This window comes from Peromyscus californicus, unplaced genomic scaffold (genome assembly GCF_007827085.1).
Source record: "Peromyscus californicus insignis strain IS unplaced genomic scaffold, ASM782708v3 Scaffold_10__1_contigs__length_136768540, whole genome shotgun sequence".
In the NCBI taxonomy this organism is placed as follows: Eukaryota; Metazoa; Chordata; class Mammalia; order Rodentia; family Cricetidae; genus Peromyscus; species Peromyscus californicus.
Window position 1 is genome coordinate 112667917 of NW_026294391.1, and position 9171 is coordinate 112677087.

Consider the following 9171-nt stretch of genomic DNA (forward strand, 5'->3'; position numbering starts at 1 on the left):
CAGTTTCATTTTTATTATTTGAATGACAACAGGCTTAAATAAAGGAAGTCTCACCCCTTATGAAAACTGAGGTACCAGCATGTCCGTCTAGATTCCCTCAACTTGTGGGTCATGACTACCTTAAGGGTCGAACAACCCTTTCGACAGGGCTCGCCTAAGACCATCAGAAAACAGATATTTACATTATGATTCATAACAGCAGCAAAATTACACTCACAAAGTAGCAAGGAAATAATTTTATGGTTGGGGGGTCACCCGATCTAGAGGATGCCTTCCACTAGGCCCTGGGGAAAGCTGCAATAGGCCCTGTAGCTGTTACATCTTGAGCCTACAAAAGACTTTTTTGTTTCAATACAATATTTTTATTACTTCTTTGAGTTTCATACAATGTCTTTTCATCACATTCATACCTCTTTCCTCCCCTTAACCCTTCTAGATTCAGCCCTTACCTCCTTCTCCTTCCCAAATTCCTGTCTTTTTTATTAGTTAATTTTTTTCCAGCCTGATCACAATCAGTTTCTCCTCCCCCCATCCATTCCTCCTTTTGCTTCAGAAAAGGGCAAGCCTCCCACATATATCAGCCACAGGAAAAAAAGACTTTTGAACCTTCTGATTGTATAAATCTGTGTCCCTGTTGATGGAATTACCTGATGGGGGACAATGGCACACACTTCTTTAGGCTCTCCTTGCTCTTGACAATGGAGTATCAATTCTGAGTGTCTTGAGACTCGGGAAAGCACACCAGCTCCCTCAGCTCCAGCTCACTACCTTATTTGTCTCCTAGCCAGGAGACAAATGCCCAAAGCCTCCCACAAAGAACTGGGTGCTTTGTTTCTGCCCGGATTTCACTAGACATGAGCCACATGACTTCCTGTAAGTGACCTAACTGGTAGTTGTCCTCAGTTCTGCAACCACATTGTCAGCCCCCCATTAGTTAATTCCCATGGATCCCATCAAACTCTGAATTTGAAATTGAAGGTCTGCTCAGGGCCTAGGCCCACTTAACTTCACCGAAGAGCCAACCTTTCTTAACTGCTAGACTTACTGGAGATCTCACTCACAGCACAGGATTTTGCAAACAACTTCCTCTGGGTAGTAATATTGTTCTGGAAAACCTGATTAGCCCTGCAGATACTATTCCCATTCATTGGCGGAAACAAACAAACAAAAACCTGTTTGAGGAAGGATCCAGGAAAGAAAGCTGCCTCTCCATTGCTCTGATGGGGACATCACACAGGCCTGCAGCACCCACTCTCACTAGCTATGCTTTGTTTTCAAAAATCCCACTTCCACTCTACCAAGGGTTAACAGATCTGCCCCTTCATTCAGCCAAGGTCCCCTACTCTCAGCCAAGTCACTTGCTTCAGTGAGTAATCCCTCAGTGATCTGAGGCTAAGAGAAAGAGGACTCTGGAATTTAGCTCCCAGAGAAATGCAAATTTAGGCACCATGTCAGGTGACTCAGGTCTCAGGGTCAGATTCCCAAGGAATCCTCCATTTTCTCACCAAGGTCTTTGGCCTTTATGTTCAGTAGGAGGCAACGTGGCTGGAACTCTAAATGGAGGGTCGAGGGAACTCCACAGCCCAATTCCTTATTATTATGTCTCTCCTGGAGTGACTTTATAAATTCCAGCCAAAAGGGACATGAGTTTGTCTCATAGGTTCACTGGATGTTTGTTGGAGCACAACTACATCTCCTTCACACATGAACCATTAATGTTTCCTATGACTTTATGATGTACTCATTAAGGCTTAGGATCAGTCTTACAGTGTTTTCTCCTAAGATACAGTGCACACAAAGAATTTAGAAAGTTGCCCTATCTTGATCAGGAAGGAAAGCAATGGCATATGCTCTTGAATTAAACACTCATAATTCTCGGCAAATTTACTCCCATTTTTTTTTTCAGTACACATATATAATTATGTATCATGGTCAGTAAACTGCAACAAATTTATAACAAAATTGGATTTACACACACATTTTAAATTTCAAACCTGTATTTCTGATTTCTGGGTAGATTAAAATATCCTGAAATATTTGAAAGGCCTGGTTTTTAGATAAATAAAAGATTTCCCAAGTGTTTCTTCATTGACCTTGTTCATTAAAGAATATTAGTTTCTCCCTTAATATTAAAAAATCTATATAGCACATAAAATAACTATAATATTACCATTCAAAGAATTTATTAGTGAGGCCTTACCTAACCTGCCATGTGATAATGAAACAGGTACTACATATTAAAGCTGAATGAAGAAACATAGAAACTCTATCCAAATTTTCATCTCAAAAATGTCTTTGAATACTGTAAAATAAACAAAACTTAACAACTAAAGGTTAACATTGGCATTTCTCTTGAAAATAGGCAACACAGTAGATTTCAAGCATTCTCACCACACATAGGAAAAAGTAACTTGTGGTATTCAACTTGATTGTGCTTATCGTGTGTGTGTTATATACCTGAATACACTAATTTTCATGTGTTAATCCTATTTCAATAAAGGCAGAAAAAACTATCAGTTTAGAAATTAGTCACCATATAGAATTCAGCAGTTGTTTTGATCTTAAAGGCAGGTTTCTTTTTAAAAACAAAAAGAATAGGTACTTCCGAAATTCAGTCACACATGTATATATTCTAAGAAAACTGGCCGGCAGATGCATTCACACCCTTGTACGTTACATCTTTTTATAGAAGTATAAATACAATATAAATATGAATACACAACAGTGGCTGAGATGTTCAAGTTGAATAGCACAGTCATTCCGGTTTAACACGGACCAGGTCTGAAAGGATAAACCTTTAAACAATTTCTATAAGGAAATGGTTGTAAATAACCATGTACATAAACATAACCAGATGCATGCTGGGTATGGCTTTCCACAAAGTGTTCAGCGCTAACACATACCATTTGCTCTCCTGCAAATCACAATAGGCTTCTAGGTGCTTGAAATTATTATTACAATCTGTATTTTACCCCAGAAGCCCTTTCTATTTCAAGAAATGGTAGAAGTTCACCAGCTGCTGGCAAAGTATTCAGATTTTGAGAAATTACAAAGTAAAAACAAACGGTACCTTAATCACAAAACCAACTAAAACGGACTTGCCACACATTCTCATAGATTCACTTTGCATGTGGAACATACGCTTTTTTTTTAAATGGGTAAATTCCCTAGTACTTTGGGCATTAAATCATTAAATTTCCTCATTTGTAGCTTTACAGCTTTTAAAATATTAGTAATCTCTAGAATATTGCTGCTTTAAAAAATTCTCCCCGCTTTTGTATTTTCTAGAAACAACCATGTCTCCGACTTACAACATACCCAAGAGCCATGTTAGAAAAAGCGATGCAAGGTTACACGACCTCTAGCCGATGACCTTTTGGCTGCTTCATCTCCGGTCCTCTGGTGTCGTCTGTGGTCTCTATTTGGCGTGGTCGGCTTCATAGAAGTCCTGACTCTCTTGGCTTGTCCGGTTCTTTTACTCCTCTCCAAGTCTATAAAACAAAATGGATGCACCTGAGACGTTGAGCAAGCACATAAAGTTCTGTTCCCAGCCACCTGGTATTGTCCTGTCCTCTGCAGTCAGGCTCTGCTACTAAAAAGACCCTACACCTCGGAGGTCCCACGTGTTGATCTTCTTGGTGCCCCAAGGGGGAAGGGAGGAAAGACGGATGGACAGCTAGAAGCCCGGGCCTGTCTGCAGGAGGCCTCCCTAGTCCCGCCTACTCTCCGCAGAGCCTCCCAGTGCTTCCCAGCACCTCCCCTGCCCGCACTTCCCCCATAGGCCAGCTCCCCACACGTGGATCCCAGAGGGCGGTCTTGCCTTGGGAACAGAAGTTGAGATCCCTCCTCTGGGGATTGGCCGCTCAAAGTCTGATGAGGAAAGCTTTGGGGAATTTTCCAGAAATGACCTCACGGTGGCGGTGTGGCGCCCAGAACGCTATCAAATAGAGCGGGTCTCCTCCACATGCTTCTCTCCCTCCCATCCGGTGTTAGAGGGAAGAACGTGACCAAGAGACAAAGACACCAGAAACTATGGCTGCCTTGTCCTTGAACAGTTTTAGAAAATCTGCTTGCATTATGGTTTTCCTTTTGGTTTTCACCCAAAATCAGAGGCCTAGTTCAAGAATTCAATTTCCACCTACCCAGTCTTTGCAATTCGCCCCCACACCCTACCCCACGCACGCCCACCTCCATCCCCACCGCCCTACCCCCAGCTTCACTCAGCACTTTCTCACGGAACCAAATTGTCTTGGAGTATCCGGGATGGACTCCAGGGACCCGAGGCTAGTGGGAAATGAAAATGGTTCCAGCTAAGGGGTTGGAGACCAGCCACTCCAGGCATCACTACCAGCGCCTTGTCACTGGTCCTCTTCCCACACTCCCTGGGGAATCTGCACATACTCTGACCAGAATACCAAACCTGTATGTTGGGGAACACTCCACAACTCCAAATTATGTGTCTAGTAGACTACAAGCATATATAATACAGTATGCTCTGTATTAAGGAGAAGGGGGTTTTGATAATTATTTTAATCAATTTTATTTATTAAAATTAGAAGAAAAAGGAAGTCCACTTGCAGAGTGTCATTTAGAGTGATACACACACTCAAATATGGATAAATACTGGATGTGAGAAACTTAGCCTTGTGTTTTCATTACCAGAGGCATTTCTTTCTCATGGCTGTATACCACTGCCAATGACTTCACTGTGTAAGTACACGTCACTGAAGGAATAGTCTTAGAGTATGTTCTTTGAAGTAAGAAGGCATTGCATCTGCTAAGAATTCAGAAAATAACCACGTGCTGCTGAAGAAGTGTAAGACAGTTCATGTGGGAAACCACTGATAAACATTTCCATGATGTTTCAACACAGACATACAAACTCAGTTTCAGTGTATTGGGTATTTACTTCAATACAACACAAACATTTACACTAAGCTTCCTGTAAGTTTATGTTTAAATGGGATCTATTTTCATGTTTTGTATTTTTACCTGTTTCCAGGGCAGTTGATCATTATCCTGGAATTGTTTTCCAACATAATATTTTTATTGATTATTTGGGAATTTCATCCAATGCACCCTGATCACACTCGTTTTCCATTCCTCCCACGTCCACCATGCAACCTTTGTGATTCCCCCCACCACCACCAAAAAAAAAAAAAGAAAAAAAAAGAAATGAAGTCCAATTTGAGTTGCCTATATACTCACTGGAGCATGGTCAAACTCCCAGTGGCCAGCTCCTTAAAGAAAATTGAGTCCTTCCCCATCATAAAATGAAACCATGTCAAAAGCTGCTTTTGTTGTTGCTATTATTTAAGACAGGTATCATGCTGTAGCCTAGGTTGGCCTGGAACTCGTTATATAGCTCAGGCTGGCCTCAAACTCAGCATTCTACCTGCCTCAGCTTCCTGAGTGCTGGGGTTATAAATGGGTAACACCATACCTGGAATACACAGCTTTCCTTTTATGAAAATATTTATCTTATTTTTACTTACATGTCCATATGAATGTGTGTCTGTGTCTGGGTATGTGCACATAAGTGTAGGTGTGGGATGAGGCCAGAGACATCGAATCCCTTGCAGCTGGAGTTGTAAGCACTTGTTAGCTGAAGATGTGGGTGCTGGAAACTGATCTCAGATCTTCTACAAGAGCAGTAAGCACTATTAACCACTGAACCATCTCTCCAGCCTCCCACCCTGAACAACATATTGATTGGCATATTGACTGAAAGGATTAGGGTCCCTGGGAACAGATACTCAGTTTATAAAAAAAAACCAAAAACTTCATTTAAATTGAGGCCATAAAGATGGCTCAGCAGTTAAGAGCTCTTGTTGCTTTTACAGGAGACCCAGGATCAATTTCCAGCACCCACATGGTGGTTCCCAAACATCTGTAACACTAATTCCAGAGGATCAGACGCCCTCTGTTGCCCAGAAATGAATGTGGTACACATACATACATATTCATGTGCATAAAAAACTATATATATATATATATATATATATATAATTGGAAGTAGTGGCACACACCTTCAGTCTCAGCTCTGGGGAGGCAGAGGCATGTGGTGAGTTCGAGGTCAGCAGGAGCTACATAATAACAGCCTGTCTCACCAAAACAAAACCATAAATAACAACTACAAATGTAATTCTATGGATTCCACTCATAAATGATTTGAAGAGTTGGGTTTTCTAATCTTTATCATGCTAACATGGACATTTTGTGTTACTTGAAAACAAATACCAAATTATAACTGTACATATATGCCTCACAAGATGTAGGATCTTTTCTTTCCTCAAAATTAATTGTTTATGAATTTAAAAATTACTTAACTGAAGTCTCACTATGTAGCTGAGGCTGGCATGGACCACTCGGTATGTAGCTGAGGCTGGCCTCACACTTGAGATACTCTTGCCTTAGCCTGCTCAGTGCTGGAATTGCGGGTGTATGCTAGCATGCCTGAACTTGAAACTTTTATTCTGTGCTTTCCATATATTTATTTTTCTTAGTATAAAAATGGCTTAAGGCATAGTTTGTTTTTGTTGATTCTCTCCCTCCACTTGCCTCCCCCAAAGCCCTGTTCCTCCTTCCTGCTGTGCCCCGTTCTTCCTCAGTTCTACCCCTTTCTTCACCCCAGTCACACCTACTCTCTTACCCTCCTTTCCTCCGTTCCTTTAGTTTCTCTCTCTAGCTGCACACTAACCTTAAGACCTCTTTTTTACCTCTCATGATCCCCTATATAGTTTCATGAACTATATCTCCTTACAAACTCTCTCTCTCTCTCTCTCTCTCTCTCTCTCTCTCTCTCTATATATATATATATATATATATATATATATATATATATATATATGTGTGTGTGTGTGTGTGTGTGTGTGTGTGTGTGTGTGTGTGTGTGTGTATGTATCTATCTAATCCAGGCACTTTCCAGGCCTGAGCCAGTGGAGGACAGAGATGATCCCCTCTAGACCGAGGTCTGGGCAGGTCACAATGAACCATGAGCTTCTGGTGCTGCTGGACGGTCAGGCACCATCATACCAATGCCACCTGTGGTTTCTAGGCCAAGGCACACAAGTGAAGAAAAGCAACAGCCTTGTGCCATGACCTGTGGCTGGGGCGGGTAGGACTCAACCAAGTGCCACCAGTGACTCAACCAGGAGCCCTGGTGCTGAGCAGTCTGCGGTGAGTGGGTATGGGGTGGGGAAGTAGAAGGAAGAGAGAGAGGCAGAGCAGTTCATGGACTGGAAAGAGAGGCAGATCTGAAGAGGTGACAGCGGTAAACAGGATGATGTGAATGGCCTGGTAGCCACTCAAGTCCAAGTGATGTCCAATCCTGGGCTGTTTTGGGGGGAGGACAGGGGAGGGGAGGGCAGGTCTTGGTCCTGGTCTGAGGTCCTGAGGCAGCTGGGGGGAACTGTGTTGATGTCTGTGGCTCCTGTTGCCACTAAGGGCCATGTAAAGGCCTGTGGTCTGTGCTGACACCTGGGGACATGTTGACATCTCGGCCTGGACTGCTGCCAAGGACCATGTCTGGGGCCATGGTCCTACCACAGCTGGAGTCTCTGTTGATGTCCCTGGCCCATGTTGCCACCAAAGGCCACAAAGATGCCCAGGGTCTAGGCCACAAATTGTGACATTATTGATGTCTGAGAGCTGTGCCACCACTGAGGCCAAATCAATTTGAGTGGCCAGCACTACCATCTAGGGCCATGGTATTATCCAGGGCAGGGTTGCTACCAAGGACTGTGTCTGGGCCATGGCCCTACTGCAGCCAGGGTCTATGATTTTGCTGAATATATTTTCTGGGCCTTTGAGCAGGGATGCTTCTCCTTCTTCTATTTCTATTATTCTTAGGTTTGGCCTTTTCATGGTGTCCCAGATTTCCTGGATGTTTTGTGATAGGAATTTTTTTAGATTTAATATTTTCTTTGACTGATGAATTTATTTTCTCTATCGTGTCTTTAATGCCTGAGATTCTCTCTTCCATCTCTTGTATTCTATTGGTGATGCTTGCTTCTGTAGTTCCTATTTGCTTACCCAGATTTTCCATTTCCAGAATTCCCTTAGTTTGTGTTTTTTTTTTAATTGCTTCTATTTCTATTTTCAGGTCTTAAACAGTTTTATTTGTTTCTGTCAGTTGCTTGTTTTTTCTTGGTGTTCTTTAAGAGATTTATTGATTTCCTCCAATTTTTTTGTGCTGTGGGATGTCCTGTATGCTGTGAATATATGTTGCTATGATTGATAAAACACTGATGGGCCAGTAACCAAGCTGGAAGGATAGTGTAGGTGGGACAAGGATACAGGAGAAGGCTGGGTGGAAGGAGGCTGAGTCAGGAGACGCCAGCCAGACACAGAGAAAGCGAGATGTAAAATTACCGGTAAGCTACAAGTCACATGGCAACTTATAGATTAATAGAAATGGGTTAATTTAAGATATAAGAACAGATAGCAAGAAGCCTGAGCCATTAGGCCAAACAGTTTAAATGATATAAGTGTCTGTGTGTTTATTTGAGTCTGAGTGGCTGCTGGCCTGGGCGGGGCTGGAGATAACTCCAGCAACATTTTTGCTTGTCTTTTTCTCCATTTCTTTAAGGTATTTTTCATTTCCTCTTTAAGGACCTCTATCATCTTCATAAAGTTATTTTTAGGTCATTTTCTTGTGTTTCAGCTGTGTTGGAATGTTCAGGTCTTGCTGTAGTAGGATAGCTGGGTTCTGGTGGAGACATATTGCCTTTCTGTTTTGATTGTGTTCTTACACTGGTTTTTGGGCATCTGGACTTGGGATGATTATAGTCTAGGTGTTGATTCCTGTCTTTGTCTTTGTTGAGTAGGTGTTCTGTTCCTTGGTTTCTGTTTCCTCTCTGGTCTTCTGGCCGAAGAGGCCAAGGGTTCTGGTGACTTGTAAGTCTTCTGGTCTAGTAGGGTGTCTCTGCTGGGATTTTAAGGGCCTTGGGTCACTCGTTCCTGTCTGGCCTCCGGTAAAGCCGAAGTCTTCTTGAGTCTCTAGATCTGGCCTGGCCTCCAGTAAGGCCCAAGTCTTCTTCTGGGGTACCTAGGACCAGCCTGGCCTCCAGTAGAGCAGCTGGGTCTGTTCTTTTGGATGGTGTAGACTGTATATGGGCCTATGGAATCTGTTCTTAGAGTTCCATTCTGGCTTGTGTGGCCTCTGCCCGT

General features: G+C 42.6%; 2 long non-coding RNA genes across 30 annotated transcripts in view; one reads left to right on the forward strand and one right to left on the reverse strand.

The window, feature by feature from the left end:
- The window catches only part of LOC128111070 (uncharacterized), a 71134-nt gene extending 67701 nt beyond the window's left edge, over nucleotides 1–3433 (reverse strand). For 18 of the 19 annotated variants that reach the window (XR_008218465.1, XR_008218461.1, XR_008218457.1 and 15 more), the window contains exon 1: nucleotides 3319–3432. This is a non-coding gene — a long non-coding RNA (uncharacterized LOC128111070). Of the gene's footprint in view, nucleotides 1–54; nucleotides 155–3318 lie in introns of all 19 variants that reach the window. The other variant, XR_008218476.1, reaches the window with a different exon arrangement.
- LOC128111105 (uncharacterized) overlaps nucleotides 1–4568 on the forward strand; it is a 90135-nt gene extending 85567 nt beyond the window's left edge. For all 11 annotated transcript variants that reach the window (XR_008218487.1, XR_008218490.1, XR_008218491.1 and 8 more), the window contains one exon: nucleotides 3289–4568. This is a non-coding gene — a long non-coding RNA (uncharacterized LOC128111105). The remainder of the gene's footprint in view (nucleotides 1–3288) is intronic.
- Nucleotides 4569–9171: the final 4603 nt, after the last annotated feature.